This window comes from Diceros bicornis, chromosome 18 (genome assembly GCF_020826845.1).
Source record: "Diceros bicornis minor isolate mBicDic1 chromosome 18, mDicBic1.mat.cur, whole genome shotgun sequence".
Classification (NCBI taxonomy): domain Eukaryota; kingdom Metazoa; phylum Chordata; class Mammalia; order Perissodactyla; family Rhinocerotidae; genus Diceros; species Diceros bicornis.
The window spans coordinates 62,776,024-62,800,233 of NC_080757.1; positions in this window are offsets into that span (position 1 = coordinate 62,776,024).

Here is a 24,210-nt window from a genome sequence, read left to right on the forward strand (position 1 = left end):
TTGACTTCCGCCACTTCCACCACTGCTGGAGGTTTCACTTTGCTTTGTGGAAGCTTTTGGCCTAGTTCCCCAGATTCCTGTGTGGCACCAAAACTTAGCACAGGTGCTGTGAGGAAGAGCAGTTTGTGTGTCTGAAAGCCCTCAGGTTTCCTCTGCCACACCAGTCCTGCAGAATCACTACAAGTTTGCCTAGTTTCTCTTTTCCCTAGCCGAGGCTCTGACTGAGCAAGCCAGATCCTCGGCAAGCACCCAGAATCAGAAAACGCCTCCAGGGGAAAGAAAGATAAAAATCCTTGCCCAGATAAAAGACTTTTTCTTCTTTCTGGAATTTTAGTTGTTTGGTTCTGAAGTTGTCTGATGCTCTAAAAATATATTTATAATTTATCTGGCTTTGTCCAGTTTTGCAGCAAGAGTGCTTTCCTGTCCTAGTCTCCTCTAAAACAGAAGTTCCCTTGTCATTAGTTTTTAACTCCATCAGTTATACATTGTCAATTTTATTATTGTTTCGTAAAGTCATGCTTTCAATGATTTATTCAGATGTTTACCCTTTTTTACCTTCACGATCCATTTTTACATCTTAGCATTTCTTCTATCAATTTCTTACTTCTTAAAGTACATTCTTTTTTACTTTTTAAGTTTTTTCCTTGAGGAATATTAGCCCTGGGCTAACATCTGTGCCAATATTCCTCTATTTTGTATGTGGGTCCACACCTGGGATCCAAACCCATGAACACAGGCCTCTGAAGCAGAGCGTGCTGAGCTTAAACCACTACACCAGGTGGCTGGCCCCCTTAAAGTACATTCTTTAGAAGTTCCTTAGTGAACATTTATTGGTGGTAATACTCTTAGTAAATGTTTGCATAAAAATATCTGTAATTCACCCCAGTTCTTGAGATATGGTTTGATAGGGTATACACTGAAAGTTATTTTCTCTCTGTACCTTGAAGATTTAATCCAACTCTCTCTCACCTTCCATTGTTAAGAAATGTACCATAGGTCTAAATGTAAGTCTCCATAAGTGTTCTGTCCCTCTGTGGGGCTTTAAATATCTTCTTTTGTATTTGGTGTTCTTTGGTTTCCCTGGATGGATCTGACTCTAGATTTTTTTTAAATTGTGCTTGAGATGTATTCAGCTGCCTGAATCTAGAGTAGAAGTCTTCTGTCAATTCTGGAAATTTCTGTTATTGTGTCTGAATATTCCTTTAAATCATATATATATTTATATTATTTAATTCAAATGTATATACACATATTTATGTTATTCATATATATTCAATATATATTCATTAACTATATATTTATCTTAATTCAATATATTATATTATTCAATATAGTGATTTGTATTATTCAAAAAATATACATATATTATTTATATATATAGTTTCCTGTACTTGACCAAACTGAAACCAGGCTCCTTTGAACCCTCTTCTTGACTAGGCCTCAATCTTGGCCTATAATAACTACAGCCTCACAGTACAAATGATTTCACCCCCCCACACACATTATAAGACTTAAACACTGACATAGTTTCTAATAGCTCAAATCCACATCCCTAGGATGACCCCTGCCCCCTTAAAGTGCCTGCCTGAGAAAGCTCAAGGCAGCCAAAAGAATTGACTGTTCTGGCCAACACTTGATCATTGGCCCCTGACATCCCTTTCTTAGAGCATTTACCCATAAGTGCCTACAACTGTGACTCTTTCCTCTGTCCTTTTGAGTTGCATATGTGTCTCCTATAACTGCATTTCTCAAGGTCCTGAGAGCCATTCCTTGAGATGAGGACAGGGTGTCTGTCTCCCAGACTCTGTGAGAGGAGAGAAGTGAAACTTTGATCATTTCCAACTGGCAGACACAACTGGCAAGATCACACTGCACTGACCAACACTCTGTAACTTTTCCCTCCCTGACTCTACTGAGCCCCTGCTCACCCCTCTGCCTGCTCCCTCATTCTCCCTTTCAAATGCCCAGTCACCTCTGTACAAATCAAATTGAGTTCAGTTCACCCTGTTCCCTCTTCCCTGTTGCAGTGGTATATGCCTGATTAAAATCTGTCCTGACCACTTTAACTAGAGTCTGGCTTTGTGTATACTCTACATTTAACACACATACAGATGGTCTCATGCATATGCATATATATGCATATATCAACATAACCATGGGCCCTCCAGGACCAGTTCAACTGACCTCATCTTATCAACAGAGTAGTTAGGAGTTTTCTTTCAGGAACTGAGACCCCTCGTCCAGTTCAGGCCAGTTAAGACCACCAACCCATCAACTGGGCCTGCACAAATGCTTGATAAGTGACATTTTTGACATCAAGGAGCTAAAAACTCCATCCTCAGATCATGATAACACTGCCAATTTGTGAACACACATCCAATGAGGAACCATGAAGCTTGACTTTGCTTGTGCAGATCATCAATTACCTCACTTCTCCTTACTTCCAATCATGTGCCTCCACACATCAGACCACACTGCCCTTCATCCCATAAATTGTGCTCCAAATCCTGGGTTGGGGAGACGGGTCTGAGACAGACATATGCCCCCTGTCTCCTTGCGGATCAGTCTCACAAAATAAAGCTATAATTATTTTCCCAAAAGCTGATGCCAGAATAATTGGCTTTTTTAATGTGCATTGGGCAAGAGAACCCCAATATTGTGCAGTAACATCAATACATATATATATACACTTAATGGATGTTTTACCTTCTTTTTTTTTCTTTGCTGAGGAGGATTCACCCTGAGCTAACAGCTGTGCTAATATTCCTCTATTTTGTATGTGGGTTGCTGCCACATCCTAACCACTGATGAGTGGTGTAGGTCCACGCCCAGGAACTGAACCTAGGCCGCTGAAGTGGAGTTCTCTGAGCTTAACCACTAGGCCATGGGACTGGCCCATCTCTAACTGTTTTGAAGATGTTACTAGATATGCAATTGAAGTTTCACTATGATCTCTGGATTTCCTTGCTTCTCCTTTAGTCCCTCACTTCAGTGTATGTGTTTCTTTCTCCATCTTTCATGCTAGAGGAATTCCTCAAATATCAAGTGATCCTTGGCTACCCATTCATATTTCTGTGATGGGAAGAAAACAACTGAGTAGGATCTCTGAGGGCCTGATGGGGCCGGTGTCTGTCTGGACTCAATGTTTCTTCAGGGGTGTTGAGTGTTGAACTAGTAACAGGCAAACAGTGTTGGTGCCCACCTTAATCTCTGACAACATACTTATTCCACACATTCCCACAATGACCGACATCTGCTGAACACTTGGAAATGCTGACAACACACACTCACATCCAAGTACACACTACTTGCAAATGACCATCAGCATTCAGACTGTAAACTACACATGATAATGCACACTGATACTCAGAACATACACACAAACTCACACACACATACAGACCACTCACTGTCTCAAAGCCCACAGTGACTTGAACTCTCTAAACACACACAAGTCAACAAAACACACCTTCCCATAGATGCCATAATAGCCATGCACCCTGTGACCATACAGAATTGCTGAACACACACACATCCACACAAGGAACATGGCCGAGCACTTGTGGGCTTGATCAGGGGGTTTTTCACACCTCAGCATCAACATGGACACCCCAGGGCAAGAGGGAGAGTCAGAGGGCACAGGGACAAAATGTGGGGAGCAGTCAGGAGGCACTTGCATAAAGAAAATATGAGGGGCCGGCCCGGTGGCGCAAGCGGTTAAGTGCGCGCGCTCCGCTGCGGCGGCCCGGGGTTCGCTGGTTCGGATCCCGGGCGCGCACCGAAGTACTGCTTGGTAAGCCATGCTGTGGCGGCGTCCCATATAAAGTGGAGGAAGATAGGCACCGATGTTAGCCCAGGGCCGTCTTCCTCAGCAAAAAAAGAGGAGGATTGGCGGATGTTAGCTCAGGGCTGATCTCCTCACAAAAAAAAAAAAAAAAAAAAAAAAAAGAAAATATGATACCTGCAAAGCTGATTGCTAAATGACATATGACTCAAGGTATGAGGACCCAAGAGGATCTGAAAGGGTACAAAGGAGGTGACTGATACAAACCCATCACAAGATATTTAAATGTAAGGAACAGTGATATTTTAAAAGGCACTGAAGAAAGTGCATCAAAGCTTAGATGTAATTCCAAACAATGAATTACATGGAATTCTGGCCAAAGCACAGCCATTATTGCTGTTAAAATTCCTATTCAAATGTTTCTTATAAAATTATAGAAATACTCCTTGAAAAATGACAAATATTCATTGGTTTAAATCATTGAAAACATTTCAGGGTAAAATTACTGCAGGTTCCACTTTTATTGAGTAGCTTTCCTTGGGCAGCTAGAAAAGCTGGACAAAGCACACAGAACAGCTGTTTGAAGGGTCGTAGAACATTCTGTGCAGACAGGACTTGGGGGTCTACAATCTCTGAGACGAGGGAAGCACAAGATTGTGAGCACCAGCTCCATGCGGCTTCTCCCCTAAGGCATTTGCTATTTCAACAGTGAGAGAAGAGAGTCTGAGCAGAAAGAGGAGGAAAAATGAACTGAAATTTGGTTCCAGCCAAGTCCAGTAACTTCTGCTTCCAGTCAGATGTGGTAAAGGCAGAGCAACAATTAAACGTTGATTTAATAAATACTGTATGTTTGAAAACACCAAAGGGATGTGGAAGCAAACAGGACTAAATGAAATAAAATTTCAACAAGGGAAGAGTGCTTTTATGTGAGATTGCCAGACATGCCCTCTCCTGGGGGAATTTGCTTAATCTGAACTCTGATAAGCAGATGTCTTACCAGAAGACAATTGTAAGTACAATCTGTCATAATTGATCTATGTTAGCTTTTTAATATCACAAGCTTTGTTTGGCTGTTATTTTTTATTGCCTCCACTAGAAGACTCAATGAAGGGAAAGACATTGTATCATTTGCCACATGATCTCCAAGAACATTCTTCATTTGGGGCTGTATGACTTCTATAAATATTTGTTAATTGTTGGTTTCATGAATGCTATGGACTGAATGTCTATGTAACCCAATTTCACACGTTAAAATCCTAATCCCCGACATGATGGTATATGGAAGTGGGGCCTTTGGCAGTTAATTAGGTTAGGTAAGCCCATGGGTGTGAAGCCCGCATGATGGGATTAGTGCCCTTATAAGGAGATGGAGGGCCAGAGCTCTCTCTGCCAGATGAGGGTAGAGCAAGAAGCTGTCTTTCTGCAAAACAGGAAGAGAGCTCTCACCAAAAACAAATCAGCTTGAACCTAGATCTTGAACATCTCAGTCTTCAGAAGTGTGAGGAATGCACTTCTGTTGTTAAAAGTGCCCAGTCTACAGATGGCCCAGTGATGCAGTGGGTAAGTGTGGGTGCTCTGCTTTGGCAGCCCGAGGGTTCGCAAGCTCAGGTCCTGGGAGAGCACCAATGCACCGCTTGTCAAGCCATGTTGTGGTGGCGTCTCATATAAAAAGTAGAGGAAGATGGGCACAGATGTTAGCCCAAGACCAATCTTCCTCAGCAAAAAAGAGGAGGATTGACATCAGATGTTAGCTCAGGGCTGATCTTCCTCACGAAAAAAACAAAGAAACCCCAAAAGTGCCCAGTCTAGGGGCCTGCCCCATGGCATAGTGGTTAAGTTCAGTGAGCTCCTCTTCAGTAGCCTGGGTTCGGTTCCTGGACACAGACCTACACCAACATCAGCAGCCATGCTGTGGGGGTGACCCACATACAAAATAGAGGAAGACTGGCACAGATGTTAGCTCATGGTGAATCTTCCTCAGCAAAAAAAACAAAGTACCCAGTCTATGATATTTTTGTTACAGCAACCCATACTGACTAGGACACTGAGTGTGTGAATAAGTTCATTTAGATTGACAATCCTTCTTCTACATGACACGTTGTTGCCAATGGTTCCTAAATTGGTGTGAGTCAAATTTCCCTTAGGGATCATAAAGTCGTTAGGGCCCTTCTCTCTAGTTATGCACATATTGATACGCATGATAACTTGTTGCATCAAGTGCTTTATTGACACTTTAGTCTTACATCTCATCCCATTGGCCTTCAGTGAACCTCAGTGTTACAGCCAGTGCTTTGGGCAATAAAGGAAAGTCCCTGGACTGAAGAGGGGTCGGTATCCCTCGTGCAGCTCCTGTCCTCTGCCCAGCCAGCTCTAGAGCAGGGTCTATTGAAAGATGGACTTTCCTCCAGGCAACTGTCTTCCTCCCAGCCTGTTCTCATTTAAGATGATCTCAACAGGAGCAATGAGTGGAAATTTGGAGGGAAGAGCTACAGAAGGCATCTCCCAGGGGAAATTCTTTGTGGTTACATGACCTAGAATATGGACACCTGACTGCTCTAAGGTGTCCTGAAAATGGAACTCTTCCTATGTCTGCAGTATCCTTCCAGGTCCTCTTTCCACTTCATCTCTCTGTTCTTGGTGGAAAAATTCCCTTGGCAACGATAATAAAAAAATGAAAGTAGGGAATGGCCCATTTCCAGTCCCAGAATTCTGTGAAATTTTACTGCGTATCCTCAGTCTCCCAGGACTGACACCCTTTACACTCTTTTAAGATTAGATTATATTTTAATCTCCTTTAATCAACGTTTTCTCTCGTCCTTGTTATGTATATACATATTCTAATACATAATATTGAAAACATTATTTTTGGCCCTACAATTTCCAGATTCATTCATAGTTATTTTCTGATGGATGCATGCCTTTGTAATTATGTTTATAACTCCATTAACTATAGAAATTGACTAAATGATGAGTAGTAATGTACTAACAGGAGAATGGCCCATTTTTATTCAACATAAAGTTTCATGTTTTCATCAAGACAAATACACGAATACTTAATTGTTCAGCGAAAACTCTTACTGTGTACACATAAGCAATTATAAATCTGTTGAAGTTGGTTTACCTTGTCGATTAATTCTTGTTTCCGAGTTGTACATTCAGCATTTCCATAAACACTTTAGAATCCTGCATCTTTATCCTACCATTTTTAAATACTAGGTCATCGACAAAAGTCTACATGAATTGTTCAGTTGTGTGCTAGTGGGTCCTTTGTAGGGTGTCTTCCTAGGTACATTTTCACATGGTCATCGACAAAAGTCCACATTACTTGTTCAGTTGTGTGCTAATGGGTCCTTTGTAGCGTGTCTTCCCGGGTACTTTTTCCAATGTGAACTCCAGCTGATGGCCTCGTGACACTGACATAAATACTCGTGTCTCCCCAGATCATGGGGGCCAATGATGTTGGGTCCTTTACAGATTCATGTATAACCTAATACTTTTCATTCAATTAGTGAGGAATGCTATGGAAAGTAGATTGGGGACAAGTAATAAAAGAAGATTGATTATGAACATGTTGTTAGGGAGAAAAATTGAACCTCTTGCTATAAAGGTTTACTTTTTATGCAATTAATCAGCCACCCTAAGAAACCCCGTTCATAGGCAAGGCTATATACATATATATATTGGATTAAGATTATATCATCTATTAGTTTGAATGTGCTTTTGTAAAGTACGCCTTGTTTCTCTTGCCCTTTAGTACTGGGAGAAATATGGAATAGATAGAAACCGACTGGATTACTCTGGTCTGAACTCAGATCACGTAGGGCTTGAATCATTCAACAAATGAGCCATTAACAGTGGCTACACCACTGGGATTTCCTGATCCACCTTCGTAGTCATACCCTCTGTTGTGGATATGGACTCTAGAATAGGATTGTGCTGTTATCCTGAGGGTAACTTGTTCTGTTGATCAATATTTTGGATCACTAAGTGATAAAATATTTTGACCAGCTGGTCGAGATTTTAATCACTCAGAAGTTATTTTCTTCTCTGAGGTCACCCCAACCAAAACTGTTAGTCCATTTAAGTTTTGTTATACCTTGATTTGGCATACCTTTGTTTTTTTTGAATTAATTGAAGCTCCATGGTGTCTTCTTGTCTTATTTTGTCATTTCCACCTCTTCAGGGAAAGGTCAATTTCACTGATTAAAAGTAAGAGAGAGTAAAACCCTCGAGTGGCAGTTCATACAAGTCCTCATTTAGACAACAAATGATGATGCTGCCTTTGCAGGGTCCAGTCGCTGCGGCCTTTACACCATGTCACTGGGCAAGCAGTGCCTGTAACACCAGAAATGCCAGAGGAGATGCTTTTGGTAAACAAGTGGGGGCTGTGTTTGCCGAGTTTCTTTTACTTTTTAAATCTTTCCTTGAATGACTACCTGTGTTGGGTTAACAATTAATGTAATAAATAACTATTGGGTTGAATTTATTTTATTGTTAACTTTCGGTGATTATCTGTTCTAAGATTATGCAAGGAGAAATAATTCCTTTCCTCATAATAACAGTACTACTTCTATGAATTAATAGATTAATGCAGTATTAGATTAGGAGTTAGTTTCTGAGATTGAAATTAAGATAAGTATATTGTTGAATCTGAAGGCTTTCTTAATTGGTGGCTGAATTTAGGCCAACTAGGGTATTGTTTGTACTCCCTCTCTAAGGAAGGTTGTATCCTGTATCTAAAAGGCTGTACCTCCTTAGGGCTGGGTCTGGGGAAGGCAGGAGGCTGGACAAGTGTGGAGCTGGCTCTGGCCCAGAGGGATGAGCAAGAGACACAGGGCACCTGCTGCCACACACAGCCGCAGCAGACATCACCAATCAGTCACGACATGCTGGGCTGCAGAGCCCAGAGAGCCCCCCAGTCCTCAACAAGTTGCACACGGAAGCCACTCCCGGGCAGAGCAGGGGGCTGTGATGAACCTATTTGCCGACCCAGCTCCCCTAAGATGTGCTCCAGGCCTCCTCTCCCCACTTACTCAGCCAGCTCCTCACAGTCCTCGGGGCTCAGGCTTTCAAGGCCCGCCAGAAGGCTGCTCCAGCACTTCTCCTTCCTTACCACCGCCTCCCCTCTCTGCTCCCACTCTAGTTCCAGGGCAAGTTACCTGTGGCTGCTCCTTGGCCTGGAAGGCCCTTCCTTCACCCCATCCACCCTGTGCACTCCTATTTACCTTTCAAGACTTGACTCCCAGTGATGCCTCCTCGGGCAGCCCTCCCTGATGCTCCATCTCCCCAGGCCTGCTCTGGGCCACCTGTCTGCCTCTTGCCCACGTCCCTCACTGCCGGGAACCTTGCTGGGCCCCCTTGTCTTGTCTGCATATCCAGCCCAGCCCATCAGGAGGGGAGGAAATGCTTAGGCTCAGGGCAATGGAGCAGATTCCTGGACTGTGGTGACACTGCCCATCCCAGGAGAGGTTATTCTTTGGGCTTCTTCCAGCTTGGGCTCAATGCAGCTCAGGGGGAGCCAGGACACAGGGAGGCTGGCTCTGGGCCCAGCAGATCACAGGGTGGGCCTAGGGAAAAGGCACAGGGGCCACACAGAGGGGCTCGGGACAAAACTCCAAGTCAACGATACCCTTGCTAAGGGCAGCAGGGGCCAGGCAGCTGCACAGGCCGCAGGAGGTGCTGGCGAGCTTTTCATCTGCTCAGAGAGTCCCAGGGCTGGATAGAAGGAACTCAGGAGGCCCATCTGAGGTGGAGGTCACCTCGGGGGCATGCAAGCAGAAGCTGAGGTTCCCACAGCAAGTGGAATCTGAAGAGGTGACCCTCAAACTCCTTGCAGCTCTAACGTCTCCGAGTTGGAAGTCAGTCCCCTCAGTCACAGCTTCTAGCTGCCCCCTCACTGGGCTGTGCCTCTCAAACACTGCTCCCAAGGAGAGTGGAGGCTGAGGGTGAAGGCAACCTCCTACCCCTGAGAACCGCTGTGATCACGGCCTCCCGCAAGGGGCCAAGGATGATGAGCAAGGGACAGAGGGACTGACCCACACGACTTCCCCTCGGATGCTGAACATGCTTGGATTCACGGGGCCAATCAGTATCTGTCCTCCTCCTCCACTCCTCTCTCGCCAAAAGGTCATGTCAGTGTTTACTATGACATCCACAGACACAACAAGGGCATCTGGGAAGAATCATGTGTACATCTGGAGAGTCGGGTACTGTGAAAACCAGTAATATCTGCATCCATGTGTGCAGATATCGACATCTACATACAGCTGTCACGTTCCTCCAGCAGCCCCGGAATACTCCACAATCATGCTGGCAGCTTTTGGCACATGGTAGCCAAAGCAACTGATGGTGTCCCCAAGTGCCACCACCGCTGGGGCCCTCCTTGATGTTGGGGGGAGGCAGGGTGCCATGCCCCATCTCACAAAAGTCTGGCTGGTGTCCAGGAGGGTCTCATAGCCTTCGACGATCATGCCCTCCATGGCTATGTTTTCCTGGATGCTCTCTGTCTCGTTTACTTCATTCTGCATTATCCTGTGGGGACAGAAAATAAGTGAGAGGCAGGCTGCCCCACCTCTCAGGGAGAAGGGAATGCTGGGCCTCTGGCCAGACCTAGGAAGAAAGCCTGGCACCCAGGATTCTCAGGTGGAGCCTGTGGTCATGAAGGGGGAGAGAGCACACATATTGAATGCCTGCTCTGCCAGGCACTCTATGGGCATGATCTCACATCATCCTTCTGACAGCCCAAGGAGAAAGTTGTTCTTATTTCAGAGAGAAGGAAATGGAGATTAATAGCTAGAAAGAGGTCTGATCTAAAAGTATGAACCACCTGGAACAGAAATGGCAAAACAGGGAGGACAGGAGTACAGGAAACAGCCTTTCTTCATTACTCTGCCCCCCACACCACTACTGGCCTTATCTCCATCCACAGAACTCCACCCACCCATCCTGCCTCAGGGCCCTTGCACTTGCTATCTCCACAGCACCCAAAGGCACTTTATACAGTTGCTTCTTTAATATTTGGGCCCTGGAATGGCTTAGTTTTGGAGCACCTGGAAATCCCTCTTGCTCATGGAAAGACTGACTTCAGTAGGATCCAGCACATCTGGCGGGGAGCAGGACACACCTTGCCCCTTATTCTGAGAATAAGGACAACTCTCCTGTTTGTTCTGTTCTGACTGTCGCAACACACCTCCTCTCCAGGAGGTGGAGCCATTTAACTCTTTTCTAAAAATAGCATTGGTGGGAAAACAGGGATGTCAGTTGTAACATTGCTAACAGCCTTGGTGGGTTTTCAAGAGTCTTAGGAAGTTAGTAATTTTCGGGGGAGGAGCGTCTGGAAAAAGTACCCCACCTACTCCAAGAAAAGCATAAAACCTCTTATTTGTCTGCTGATGCCTCAAATTCTACAACCACGACCAGATCACCAAGAGGGCTGGTTAATATGCGTGGCTTACGAAGTTCTCTAGTAGACACTGTCCAATTTAACCTTCCCAGCAAAGATAGATGACACTGGTCGAGCTGGATCGGTGATTAACCATCTCAGCGTGATGAGCAAATTACTGGGCCCCTCTGACCCTCAGTTTGCTCACCTGTAGAAGGTCGGAGTGAAGATGGAAGAGAACACATTTCACGTGCTGACCTCAGGCCCAGCATACGGCAGGCGCTTGAGTAAACAGCAGTGGATCACTGTTGCTAGTATCACTGGTTCCAAAGGTGTTATTATAAAAATATTATTATCTGTTGTTTTCTGGTTATCAGACTGGGGCATGGAGATGGGGTCTCTTCCTTAGGAGCCTCAGTCCCTCCCTCCCAGCAATGCTCTTCTCAGCAGCCCAGGCCCTAGCCCTCTTCTGGGAGGGACAGGGCACAGGGAGGCACTTTTCAAGGATATGCTAGTTCCCTGGATAGGGATTCATTTTTGGAAGTTAGCAAAGGTAAGCAGAACCATTTCTTTTGACGAAGGTGGGGATTTTGCTGAGGAGGGCTGTATTTGCTACAAACAAGGGGGCGATCCCACAGTAGCAACACGAGTTTCACTGTTAGACAAGTGCCAGCTGCAGCTGCTCAGGACTGCTGCCAGCCCCGGCTGGGTTTTGTGCTGAGAGCCACACCATCCACGCAGCTGAGGAGGAGTTCCCAGGGCCGCAGACTCCAGGGGAACTGGAAGTGAGGACCTGGGTTACAGTGAGCCCAAGAGATGAGGTTCAGGAGAAAACGTGGGACAAAGGCCAGAGGTAAGAGAGAGTCAGCCCCAGGGGAGGAGTATTTCTGAGCACAGCCCGGGTGGATAGGTTATCTGATGGCTTCCTGCCGGGCTGGGAGCCTTCCTCAGTCCCCCAAGGGAGGGAGAGAGGAGGATGAAAGGGCTGCTGTCACGGTGATAGGAAAACCCTCTTCTGTGCCACTAGGGCTGGGTTCAGGCCACGTGCAGGTGGTCAGGTGGGACAAAGGACGAGTAGGCTGTGGGAAAGGGGATCAGGATCTTAGAATAAATGCCTTGGCACCCATGTGCCTTCCTCACCCCTGCCGGCACCAGGACAGGGCATCCCACAGTGACGAAGAGCCTCGCTGGAGCCCCAAGTCTTCTCCTTGGGGAAGTGTGCAGGATTTGGCTCCTTGGGGCACGAGAGGACTGGGGTCCCCACCCCACAATGGTTTCTGTTAGTCTGCAATCACGCTCTGATTACTTCTTCTCCCTGAATGAACCTTCACTCCGGGGCCTGTGCCCTGCCCTAGTCCAGCCTGGTCCTCCCTCTGCCCAGGTGGAAGACGTGGCCCTACTGGCTGCCTTTTGCTGGACTCTGGAAGCCATTTAGGGCACTGAGTGGTTGGCAGGGCTGGGGACTGGACCTCGCACGCTGCAGACCGACCCTCCTTTGCAGCTTCTGGCAGCCCATCACTGAGTACGAGGCAGCTCATCATCTCTTGGACTCCATAAGGTGGAGACCCCAGGGCTCAGCTCTTGGTGCGCATCTTGTTCCTGCCTAAACTCACTCTTCTGGTGATCTCACCAGTCTTGTGACTTTAAATACGATCTCCAAGCTGGTAGCTCCCAAATGGCTCACTCCCTTACACTCCAGACACAAACGTCCTCCTCCCTTCTTGTCCTCTCAACCACTGTTGTCCATCTCAAGCTCAATATGTCCCCAGTAAAGCTCCAGTGAAGCAAGAAAGACTCCCCCTCCACACCTGCCCATACTGCACCTTTCTCCATCTCGGTTAGCAGCAACTCCAACCTTCTGCTTGCTCAGCCAAAAACTCTGGACTCACCCTTGACTCCCATCTTCTCTCTCCCCACATCTAATGCATCAGAAACTCCTGTTGGTTCCATCTTCAAAACACACCCCGAACTGAACCTCCTCCTCACCTCCACTGCCACCACCTGGTGCCGGCCCCCGTCAACTGCTGCCTGGGCTGTTGTAGGCGCCTCCTCCCTGGTCCCTCTGCTTCTGCCCCAGCAGAGGAAGGATCCCCCTGGGCTTTTGAGACTGAAAGAGGGGCAGTGGAGCGGCCTTGACCAGAGGGCTGGGGCCAATGACACTGGACAAGTCATGGGCTTGTCCACCCATGACACTGTCTGCTGTTGACTGCAGCCTTGGGCACATGAAGGCTCATCACCCAGGACCCCCTCTGGGGCTCCTATACCGCAGGTTGTGACACACTGACACTAGAGAACAGATGAAGTTGGCAGAGTGTCTGCGAGTCCCTGGGCGGATCCCCATCCTGGCAGGTGGGCCCACGTGAGTGCCCAGGGCCCTTCCTCGAACCCCACCTGTGCCAGGGGCCGCACACCACCCACACCATCCCACCAAGTGCCTCTGGGCTTGAGCTGTGAACTCCTCAGATTGCTCCGGGGAGCCTGGTTTCAGGTGGGGCAGGCTGGGCGTCCCCCAACACCCGCGTCTTGGGATCCTAACCTGAACATGAGCTTTTACCCTCTGTGGCTCAGCAAACTCCCTCTGGGGAGCATCCTCAGCACTGGCCTCTCCACTGCTGGGGGCACCTGGGAGCCAGGCTCACCCAGACAGCACCCTCAGTTTAACTTTGGCATACTCCAGGCTGTTGGCTCGATGTGCTCGTGATAAGTGGGCCAGGAGCTCATGCAGGGTCAGAATGTGCCTGGGAATCTGCAGCAGGGAGAGGCAGGGGGAGAGGGACAGAGGCAAGGATGGGGAAGGAGAGAGACAGTGATGAAGCAAGTCAGAGACAGAGCAGCAACGTAGAGGCATAGAGAGAGAGAGAGAGAGACAAAGCAGATGGAGACTGGTTCTCTCAGCTCCCAGCACTCCCATGAGCAGGGCTGAGGACGGACACACTTCTGATCTCAGACTCTAATGTGGAGGCTCTTCCAGGGTCTTGTCTGGGGCAAGAGCCCAGAGCTTGAGGCTCTAAGCCGGCAGGAGGAAGGGCCTGGAGGTGGGCTCAGGACCAGAAGCTCCCCCTCACCTTCCCACACTGCCTGCTCTGTGGAGCTGGACAGCCTGTGGCCCGCTGGGTCGGGGGCTGGCTCTAGCCCCGTTCTCCTGGCAGCCCAGAGCTGGGGCCTGTTAGTGCCTGGGCTTTCCCGGCCATGGCCCTCTGGTGCCCCCAGGTGTGGCTTCCTCCCAGCTGGGGCCATCACTGCCAGGCCCCCCAGCAGGCTCCCCAGGCGTGTGCCCTCAAGGACAGGGCTAGGTGCCAGCTGAAACATGGGGTCGGTGAGGAAGGTCTCCAGCACCCTCTCCTTGCAGTCAGTTTGGCCTCATAGTGCTTCAGCAGCTTGTCAAAGTCACTGTTCTGCTTGCAGTGGGCCAGGATCTGCAGGCTGTACTGGTGGCTGGAGACCAACTCATGATGGAAACTGACCATGGGCAGCAGGATGGCCAACAGGTCTGCTCGGGGAGATGCCCCACAAGACCTCAGTCACCCAGACCTACCCACAGAGGTCAGGGCCAGGCTCAGACCTCCCACCCAGAGACACCCTTGCCTTTGGGGATGACTCTGCACCACTGCCCTATCCAGGGCCAGATAGGTGGCCCCAGACATTGGGACCACATCAGAGTCACAGCTCTTTATAGAGATGGGGCCCCGTCTAGTCTGACACCTGTGTATTGGAAGGTCGGAGAGGGCTGTTGTGGGTGCTGTGGTGTGCCCCGTCGCCTGAAGGATCTGAAGGGCCACACAACTCCAGAGTTTGTGGGGGTCAGCTGAGGCCTCTGTGGTAAATGAATTGCAGCTCCACATCCCCCTCGGCCCTGGCTCCCCCAAGAGGCCTCCCTCCCAGAGTGTCGCACCAGTGACAGAAGTGACCCATCTGTGGTCATAAGGTGAGTCAGTAGCTGGCCTGGAACCAGGTCTCCTGAGTCCCCCATTCCAGGGCTTCCCCCCACGTGACATGCCCTCCCAAGTCATGTCTCTTCAGCTGTCTGTCCCTTTACCAGTGTGTTTCTGTCCTTCCACGCCTCCCCAGGATCAGCAAGGTGGGTCTGCTGCTGGCCCGCTCTGTCCCAATCTCCTGGATACACAATACTCTGCCTTCCAGCCCCTGAAAGCCCAGCAAATCTCCCCAAACCTGCCCTTCAATACTTGATTGGTAGGGATGGGCCCACTGAAAACTCTGCTCATAAACTCCATTAAAAAAGAAAAACGTGCTTCCTTTGCAATAAACTCTAAGTGGGAGCTTACACAGGGCATTCCACTACCCAAGGGATGGCACCTTCAACCACACAACTACAGGAAGTGTAGACCTCGTCCTTCTAGGGCCTCTTCCCATTGTGACTTTGGGGAAAAGCGGGGCTCTCTGACTTAGGGAAGTGAACAACAAAAGGGTCACTCTCAGTGTGGGAGAGGCGCGATGCAGGGGTCCTGCTGTGCAGCCCTCGGGGCCGTCAGGGCGGTGCAGCCAGCTCGGAGAGCAGTGACGCAGGGTGGAAGGAGTGGGAGCCTTGACCGTGCTTCTACCTTTTGTTTCAGTCATTCTACTTTTGGAAACATGTTCCAAGGAGACGCTCTCTCATATAAACATTTCAGATGCAGAGATGAGTGTTTCTAGTAACAAAAAGTTGCAACAACTTTAAGAGACAATGATGGGAGATGGCTGCATGGATGATGGCATGCTCACAGGTACTGGAGCATCATACAGCCAGAAAAAGCATACTTTCACCATGAGAAAACACTTGTGCCAAAATGTTAAGTAATAAAAACACATCAAGATTGAAATTCAATATTCATATGTGTGACATTATGTAAATAAAATGGGGGGGAAAACCCAAGATCTGTGCATAGAAAAAAGTTTGAAGAAAACACACCAAAGTGTTTACAGTGGTTATCTTTGGGAAGCAGAACTATGGTTGATATAGCTTTGAACATTTTCTGATTCTCTAGATTGTCAAATTTTCTCAAATGGGTTCATATATATTATTTTTAAAAGGGAAAGGTAGATAAGAAACTAAAAATATATCACTTCCTCCTAGAAAAACAGCTTTTGCCAACTTGTCTTTCCTCTTCTGCTCCCTCTGAGGGATTCTGTGAGTTTTTAAGGGGCCACTGTTACACTCTGGGAGGATGGAAGTGCTGCCAGCCTGGAGGAGGGGGCCCTGGAGAGGGACTTCTCAGGTGTATTTGGGTGCAGGTGGGGCTGGGGACCTCTGCCAGGGCTGCCTGCTCACCCAGGCCCTAGTGGGCCAGCTGGAGACCCAGGCCTTCAGGCCTTGGTAAAGATGTTGTGCAAACACACGATGGCCTCACTGACAGAGGAGCCACAGGGTAAGGGTAAGATCCGGCCATGGAGTTCCTGCCCCTCCAGGGGGCCCCCGCCCCCAAGACCAGCAGAGCTTAGGGGCCCAGGGAGAGGGCAGGGGCTGCCACTGCCCGTGGGACTCTAGCAGCCAACGCCTTTCTCAAGTGACACCTTATGTGAAAACCCCATCAGCGGGATGGACTATATAACTTGTGAGGCCCAGTGCAGAGAAAATATGCAGGACTCCTTCTTTAAAAAATGACAAAATTTCAAGATGGTGACAGCAGAGCACTAAACCAAACACAGACTTTTGTAAACATGGGTCACACGCCCCAGAAGCTGGCAGAGGACGGGAGCTGCTCTCGCTGCCAGCCTTCCTGGCACCCTCAGTGCACACCTGCTGGGGTGACCCTAAGGGATCTTAGAGGAACTCAGGGCTCTAGAGAATTCGGAGGAAATGCCACTGATGTTGTGAATAGCTAGGGCTTCAGACCCACGCAAAGCAGGCTCAACTCCGCCTTATGCTGCTTCTCAGCTGTGTGACCTCCAGCAAGATGCCTAACATCTCTGAACCTCAGGTCTTTCCCGTAAAATATGAAGGTGAAATGAGGTCACCCCTGTAAGTAATGGGACAATTTGAGGGCGTGGTGCAGAGAAGGTGCTCAGTAAATGCTAGCTCTCCACCACTCCCTTCTGGGGGAAAACTTAGAAAAGCAAAAACACCCAGATTCTCCCAAGCATCTGCCCTGTCACCACCTAAAGAGCCCTGGGTATCATGCCTTCTCACTGTCAGTTTAGCACCAGGCTGGGTAATGGGTCTCTGAGCACCCCTGGCAGCCACATTTGCCGTGGCTCCCCTCCCAGCACCCTCTTCCCCGCCCATGCTCCCCAGCCAGCCAGCTCCACAACACAGCCCGAGTCTCCTCTCCCAGGATGAGCTGTAAGGATGCCAGAGAGACTTCCTGCAGCCCCCTCCCCTCCCAACTGTTCCTCCTCTGCCCCTGCTCATCACTCCCAGCTCCTACCACCCTGGAGACCTGGGAACCTCCCCAATGTGTCTGGGGTTTGAGCTGAACAACAGAGGAGAAGCCAAAGGGACTCTGCCATTAACCCCATTTGTGAACAGGCAAACAGGCTCAGAGAGAAAGAGTGAACCCCCCCGGGAGTCAGGGCAGCCCCAGCCTAGGAGCCTGTCCCCCTCTCCCTGCAGTGGTCTCTGTCTTTGCCACATCACATGCCCCTCCCTGGTCCCATTCTCCACGTGTGTTCTTTGCTCCCTCCCTCTGTGATGACCCAACACTTTGGCTGTTGGAGGCCCCTGGTGTTGTCCTCCTCGGGGAGCTGTCACAGGGGGCTGTCCTCTCTCCCAGCAGTTTGTGCCCAAAGGGCAAATCCCTACCCTGTGGTCTCACTCACTCAGCACAACAAGAGCAGGGGGTGGAAGGTGCTGAGTGGGCGCAGAGACACCCCTGAGCTGTGTGGCACACATCCAAAGATAGTGGCTCAGGAAATCACAAACATGCCACAGAGCCAGCTCCTCTCCCTTTTCAGGGCAGGTGGCTTTGTCCCCTCAAGGCCACTTGCTGAACCGCAGGATGAATGGGCTCTGACAATTGAGGGAATGGAGCACTTTGAAAGCAAAATGGGACAGTTACCCGCTCTCCACTTCCGGGTTGCTAAAACTACCCCGGCCTGTGCTTGAGAGCGGCTGAAAATATCTAATGGAGAAATATTCAGTGCTGATGCAGGCTTTTCTATTTTTTTGATTCTATGAGAACCTTGGCACATGAAATAATGGCTGTTCTTGGATCTGAACTCTAAAGAGCTAAGGGACTCACACACAGGCTCATGGAGAGCTCAGAGACACGTGGATGCCCAGTCAGCACCCTCACTGCCCTGATGTCATCACCCCCATGCCAGTCTGCTCTCTTTGCCAGTTCTGGGATTTGCACGTGGTATACTTTTGTCTTTAGGATGGCAGGGTGTGTGTGTGTGTGTGTGTGTGTGTGTGTGTGTGTGTGTGTAAATGTAGTCTGTATGTAAAACTGATGGTGCTCTTCTCAGAGACATCTACAGGACATCTACTCCCCAGGGACCAGAGCAAAAACCAGACGCAGTCAGGTCAGGCGCTCTGCTCCCTGCACAGGCAACACCTGCAGTCTGGGAATCTGATTTAAGGGTCGGGCTGGGTGGGCAAAGCTCTGGAAAGCTGTGAGCCTGGGGACCCTTCAGAAGCCTTGGGCCATGGCCCAACCCTGCTACAAACCAGTGTCAGGATGGCGGCAGGAGCCTCAGCCCCGCTGAGCTCACAGAGGCTGCCTTTCTCTTATCCTGCAGGTCCCTTCTGGGGATGCATTTGCTTTGGATCCGGGTTGGCTTGGCTGACATCCAAGGCCTGCTCAGTTGACCCTTGTCAACGATGGCCATGGAGAGTTGGGACTTTGGCTTTACTCCAACTTGCCAGCTGGAGTCCAGCTCTGGCTGCCCAACCTGGCTCAATGCCTGGCATTTCAGCTGAGCCCTGCCCACTTGACACCCCACAGTCTGGCATTCTTGGCCCATCAGAGGCAAACCCTCATTTGCCACAGCCCTTAGGGTCACTGCTCCTTGGTTCCTGCCCCACGTCAGTCCCCTCTCTGGAGACAGTGTCTTTAATCCAGAATGCATTTAGTCGGTGCAGTAATTGGTGGAGGAATTAGTCCATGGTTTTCTCTCTTTTGTTAGCAGTCAGGGTTTTGCTAAATATCTCTGTACTTTTTGCTTTTTGAACAGCTGCCACACGACTCAGTTCTCTCTCCTTCCTTCTCCATTCCCTCTGGCCTCTTCCAAGCCTAAGAGATGTCCATCTCTGTCTCCCTTTGTGCCAATCTTGTCAGTATATCCTGATGGAGTCTCTGTGGTGGGCACCATGCTGGGCACGGGTGAGACACAGCCAGAGATGGATAAGTCAGATCCCTTCACTGGAGGACCTTCCAGCCTAAGAATGGGGTCAGATACCCACAGAGGTAACTTATACTCCAACAAGGTGAGGACAGAACAGAGGTGTGCCCCTACTGCAGTAGGAGGGTCTCACCCTGGAAGACAAAGCGCTACCCAGAGGTTTTGCAGGATAAAAAACGAGCCCAATTGGGCCTGCCCCGTGATGTAGTGATTAAGTGTGAGTGTTCTCCTGCTGGCACCTCGGGTTCAGATCCCAGGCGTGCACTGATGTACCACTTGTCAGACTGTGTTGTGGTGGTGTCCCATATAAAAGTGGAGGAAAATGGGCACAGATGTTAACCCAGGGCCAGTCTTCCTCAGCAAAAAGAGGAGGATTGGCATGGATGTTAGCTCAGGGCTGATCTTCCTCACACACACACAAAAAAGGTGCCGAATAGGTGTGCTATAGGATGGAAGGAATTGCAACAGAGGGGATGATGTGAAGAAAGATGCAGAGTACTACAGGGTGCTGAGTGCAGGGCAGCAGAGGTGGGGATGGCAGGAGGAACATGGGAAACAGGACTCAAGGCACAGAGTGGGCCTTGCAGAGGGGCTGCCTGGGGAGGGGTCAGGGTGACACTCTCCATGTCAAAGTTGGTTTGCCAACCTGACTCCACAGCTACAGTTTTACCTTAAACCCTGAACTAAAGATCTCTGCAGTTTCTTGCAGAGTCAGCCTTCCAGGATTTTGAGTGCTCCCAAGCCAGTAAAATACCATGACCATCTCTAAACTCCTACCCTGCCCGGTAGGGCTACCTGAGCAGTCCCAACTTACTTCCAATCATAAATGGGAGAAAAATAGCTATTAAAACAATGAAATGGTGCCAAGCTGAGGATTCTAGAGGAGGGGAGGATTCTTCTTAGAGGAGGATGCTCCCGTTGTTTTAGATGGTCCTTGGAGCTTTTTGGTTACAAAAGATGTGGCCCAAGAGGGCTCTTTATATGGGAGAAAAGAGACTGAGCAGAGCTGGATAGTTTTGCTTAATAAATTTTGTGCAGACTTTTGTTTGGGTGTGACCTCCCATTACCTCTAGGGAGAGATGGCTGCGAGTGGGGGCTCTGAGGGTGGAGAGTATATAGGGAGTAGAGACAGAGCAAGTGTCCTCGATGTGTGACCTGTGAACAGCCCGCTTAGAAGGGCCTAATGCCTGGTTTAAGGTTCTGCTGTTGTTGCCTTGAAATTCTTAAGAGCCCTGCATTTTCATTTTCCAATGGGCCCAGCAATGTATTTAGCTGGTCCTCAAAAAAGATGTAGACATAGGTATATTGGTAAAGGATTAATGACGAGCTCTCTGAAAGATAACTCTGACTGGTAGCACTGGAAAATTTCCATGGTGTAAACTTTCCTACCTTGGCCCATTTTAAGCTACCACAGGGTTAATAACAAGCTTGCAAGATTCTTGAAAATGTGACAGCTGACTTGCAAGTTGGTGTGAGCCAGCTCCAGCACATCAGTGGACAGAGGCAAGGGTCTTGGCAGACAAAGGGATTATGAACACCACCACCAACAACAAAATGATAGCTAGGAGTGTGGGGAGAGAGCCCAGTGTGAGGAGAGGAGGTCCGCAAGAAATCCCTGTGGCAGGAAAGGCTGAGTGACAGGAGGGCAAAGATGTCTTCTATTCACCTTTAAGCCGTTTTCTGTTTCAGTACTGGAAACCCCCTCTACTGTATCTAAGGTTTTCAGAAAGTCTGGTCTATACTTGGCTGGTGTCAGGGGCTTGAGGACTGAAGGAGGAGCCAGTTGGGTGTCATTAGGTCTTTCCTGGATACTCTGGTTCTCTTCCTGGGACAGGGCAGGACTGTACTTCCCAAGGCCCTGAAGTCGAGTGTGGTCATGTGACTTGCTTTGTGCAATGAAATGTGAGCAGAGCTGCCAGGCATCATTTGACACGATCCTTCTCCTGCCATGGGACTAGTGAATTTCTTGATGGTGGAGCCCCGTCAGCCTGTGTCCCTGTCTCTGTGTGAGAACGTTGTGGAGCGGAACCCACAATGGATATACGGTGTAAGAGAGAAAGCAATCTTTGTTGTTTTAAGCCACTGAGACTTGGAGGCTGTTTGTAATTGCGGCAGAATCTAGCTCCACCTGACGGACATATGGAGTGACCACACGGGGGTAAGGAGCAGTCAAGACTGAGTAAAGACAGCCACTGTGAGAACTGACACAATAAGTCAGGAGAGAGCAGAATTGGAAGTCAGATGTGGCCAGGAAAATGGAAGACCCTGAAAATCCTCAGGAGTACGTGGGTTGGGGCTTGAGCAATTTTTCTGGCTATCAGGTGGACCATGAGAGCTTGAGGCCATCCAGGTGACACAGTGGTTCCTGAACACGCACCTTTTATCTGGCCCGTCTCCCCAGCAAGGAAGGAATAACTTGTGTGGTAGGTACAGGCCAAGGATCCACAGCCAGGAGACCCAAGGTTAGGCCTGGATTCCAGTGCTGGAAGCGACCTTGGAGTGACCTTGGATAAGTCCCTTCCTCCTCTGTGGACCTCTGAGTTGTCAGATCCCTCCCAGCTCTGACATTCTAAGACCCTCTGTCTTTGTCACAGGAGTCACTGGTCACTTACTTGGCTCCTCAGTGCCTCCTGCCTTCCCGATGGACTACTTCCTGGGAAATGGGCTCTGTTTCACCTTCCTGGAGCCCATCCAGAGCACACAGGTGCCCTCTGCCCTGCAGGATGTTTGTGTGTGTGTGAGAAAGAGAGAGAGAGAGAGAGAAAGAGACGGAGGGAGGCAGAGAGGGAGAGAGGCACTACAGCCAGAAAGCTTTACCAAGCTGATATTTTAGTCTTCTTTAAAAAAATCGTTTGCGCTGGAGAGTAATGCACTCAGTTGGAAACGTTGCTCCAAATCCACACTGACAAACACACACACACATACTTTCACTCAAAACTGACCAGTTTTGTGCTCCCTAGAACCAGAGAGGGCCCTGCCCTTTGCACCCACCTCTTCTCTGGCCTACCAACCCCTGAAACCTTTTAATGCCGTATGCAACATGAACCCACATCCTCTTTGGCCATAAAATGACTCATTTTCTACCTGGGTTCACACTGCTAGCTCTATTATGGTGCCAATCACACTCTACCACAATCAGACCTTAAGGGTAGGAAATTCCATCTCTTTACTGCCTACTACAGAGCCTGATGTCCATTCATTCCTCAAGCCCTTACAGAGTACCTACTATGTGCGAGGCAGAAGGGAGTGATAAAGGACACCCCTGCCTTCAAGGAGGTCCCATCAGGCCAGGTGGGGGACAGACACCCCAGGACCCTGCTCTGACATGGCATGCTGAGGGTGGGAAAGCCGTGGGAGTAGGGAGCACGGAGCAGATTCTGAGATGAGAGTCCCCAGGAAGAGGCATTCGAGCTTGGTAGGATTCCACCAGGAAGGGAAGCTTGGGGGTGGCAGGGGCACTCCAAACAGAAGCCCCAACATGTGCAAAGGCCAAGAATGCACAGCTCATGACCAGGGAGCACCAGCTGGAGCCCCGAGTGATGGGGGAAGAGGAGCCTGGGGAAGAGGATGAGGCAGTGGTCTGCTGATCTTAGGCAGTTAGTGAACGAGTGAGTGAGTGAATGAGTGATACCCGGACACCTTTGATCATCAAGCCACTAACCTTGTGCTGGTCTCTAGACCTATTCGCTGGTCCTTAACAAGGACTCAGCTGGGTTTCAGGGATATGTGTAGGGCTAGGATAGATCTCAGAATGAACCAGATGGTTTAGACATGGGACAAGCCCCCATCCCAGGAGCCACGTGAAAAGAGGCTACAAGTAGAGCGGCAAGCCTGGCAAGTAGACACTCAGACCTGGGCTCTAGTCTTGGCTCTGCCACCTCCCCGCTGTGTGAGCTTGGGCAAGTGACTTGAGTTCTCTGAGCCTGTTTCCTCGTTCGATCCTATGAGGATGGTTATGGGGACTGACTAAGGAAGCATGTCTGACAGTGCCTGGTGCAGGGTAGAGGAAGTGTGTGGAATCTGAAACTTTTGTTCAACCTCAAGTTCCAAGCTGATGTGACCATTAGTTCAGAGCTTGGCAGCGGCACCATAAGGTGGAATTGGCAACTTCAGATCTTTGAACATTCCAGGCAGAGCTGGCTTCAAGGGCGTGTGATGGGGTCCTATGCTCAGAAGGCCCTATGCTTGGGGATTCAAGTTCTGCAGTTGCAACCTTGAAGTTCTTAATCATTTCTCTTTGAATTTGTGTTTCACGAGTAACATCTGATGGAACAATGGAGCATGCCCCAGGGACTTGGAGCCTCAGCCCACATGTGTTCCTGCCTCCCTGGGATGGTTTCTCAGCTGCTTGCTCCCCAGACACCGGCACTCCAGAACCCATGACCTCCTCTACCCTCTGTCTGGGAGCAAATGGGTGGAGTCAGCCAGGAAAACTCACATCCCACCGTGAGTCACCCTCCACCCTCTGCAGGGGCCTCCGGGTAGGTGCAGAAAGGGTGGATGCAGTGCACTCCCGATGGTGTCTCAGGGCAGGGCAAGGAGACAATGCCTGGGCACTAGGTGGGTGACTCAGCATGGGCATCTTGCCCACCCTTCATCTAGGTACCAAGTGTATCATGGCACAGAGGTTAGAGGAGGTTGGAGGTTGAAATTGGGGGGTCTCCTGTCTGCCATGGGTGGGTTGGTGGGCTGTGAGAAGGGGAGGTCGACTTCCCCGACTCCACCCAGGGCCTTTCATTTTTCCCTTGCCTCAGGCCCTACAAATCAT